Source organism: Arachis ipaensis, chromosome B10 (assembly GCF_059453495.1).
Source record: "Arachis ipaensis isolate K30076 ecotype BB chromosome B10, ASM5945349v1, whole genome shotgun sequence".
Lineage (NCBI taxonomy): Eukaryota > Viridiplantae > Streptophyta > Magnoliopsida > Fabales > Fabaceae > Arachis > Arachis ipaensis.
In genome coordinates this window covers 71,111,702-71,113,387 of record NC_142435.1, presented here as the reverse complement: position 1 = coordinate 71,113,387, position 1,686 = coordinate 71,111,702, and the positions used below count along the sequence as shown (strand labels likewise).

The 1,686-nt window shown below is 34.5% G+C and overlaps 1 non-coding gene across 1 annotated transcript; it reads right to left on the bottom strand.

The window, feature by feature from the left end:
- Window positions 1-1,127: 1,127 nt before the first annotated feature.
- LOC148580370 (small nucleolar RNA R71) lies at window positions 1,128-1,235 on the bottom strand. Its single transcript, XR_015896268.1, has one exon. It is a non-coding gene; the product is annotated as a small nucleolar RNA R71 (small nucleolar RNA).
- Window positions 1,236-1,686: the final 451 nt, after the last annotated feature.

Below are 1,686 nucleotides of genomic sequence, written 5' to 3'. Positions count from 1 at the left end.
AATTGTGATTTTAAAAATCAAATCTTTTTCAAAACTAATTTCAATCATATCTTTTCAAAAATATCTTTTTATCTTATCTTTTTCGAAATTATATCTTTTTAATCATAAATTTTCATATCATATCTTTTTCAAATTTCTTTTCTAACTCTTATCTTCTTATCTTTTAAAAAATTGATTTTCAAAATTTGTTTCAACTAACTAATTAACTTTTTGTTTGTTTCTTATCTCTTTCAAAACTACCTAACTAACTATCCCTTTCTAATTTTCGAAAATACCTCCCTCTTTTTCAAAAATTCTTTTTAGTTAATTAATTGTTTAAATTTTAATTTTAATTTCAATTCTCCTTTAACTTTCGAAAATCATTAACTCTTTTTCAAAATTTAATTTTCGAAATTCTCTCTCTCATATCCTTCTATTTATTTATTCATCTACTAACACTTCTCCTCACCCAAAAATTTGAACCCCTTCTTCTCTTCTGAGTTCGAATTCTTCTCTTCTTTACTCTCTTTCTTCTTTTCTTCTATTCACAAGGGAACCTCTATACTGTGGTAAAAAGGATCCCTATTAATATTTTCTGTTCCCCTCTTTTTTATATGAGCAGGAGCAAGGACAAGAACATTCTTGTTGAAGCAAACCCTGAACCTGAAAGAACTCTGAAAAGGAAACTAAGAGAAGCTAAAATACAATAATCTAGAGACAACCTTACAGGAATTTTCGAACAGGAAGAGGAGATGGCAGCCGAAAATAATAATAATGCAAGGAGGATGCTTGGTGACTTTACTGCACCTAATTCCAATTTACATGGAAGAAGCATCTCAATTCCTACCATTGGAGCAAACAACTTTGAGCTGAAACCTCAATTAGTTTCTCTGATGCAGCAGAACTACAAGTTTCATGGACTTCCATCTGAAGACCCTTTTCAGTTCTTAACTGAATTATTGCAGATCTGTGATACTGTTAAGACCAATGGGGTTGATCCCGAGGTCTACAGGCTTATGCTTTTCCCGTTTGCTGTAAAAGATAGAGCTAGAACATGGTTGGACTCACAACCTAAAAATAGCCTGAACTCTTGGGATAAGCTGGTCAAGGATTTCTTAGCCAAGTTTTTTCCCCCTCAAAAGCTTAGTAAGCTTAGAGTGGATGTCCAAACCTTCAGACAGAAAGAAGATGAATCCCTCTATGAAGCTTGGGAGAGATACAAGCAACTGACCAAAAAGTGTCCTTCTGACATGCTTTCAGAATGGACCATCCTGGATATATTCTATGATGGTCTATCTGAATTAGCTAAGATGTCATTGGATACTTCTGCAGGTGGATCTATTCACCTAAAGAAAACACCTGTAGAAGCTCAAGAACTTATTGACATGGTTGCTAACAACCAGTTTATATACACTTCTGAGAGGAATCCTGTGAGTAATGGGATGCCTCAGAAGAAGGGAGTTCTTGAAATTGATGCTCTGAATGCCATATTAGCTCAGAATAAAATATTGACTCAGCAAGTCAATATGATTTCTTAGATTCTGAATGGAATGCAAGCTGCATCCAACAGTACTCAAGAGGCATCTTCTGAAGAAGAAGCTTATGATCCTGAAAAGCCTGCAATAGCAGAGGTGAATTACATGGGTGAACCATATGGAAACACCTATAATCCCTCATGGAGAAATCACCCAAATCTCTCATGGAAGG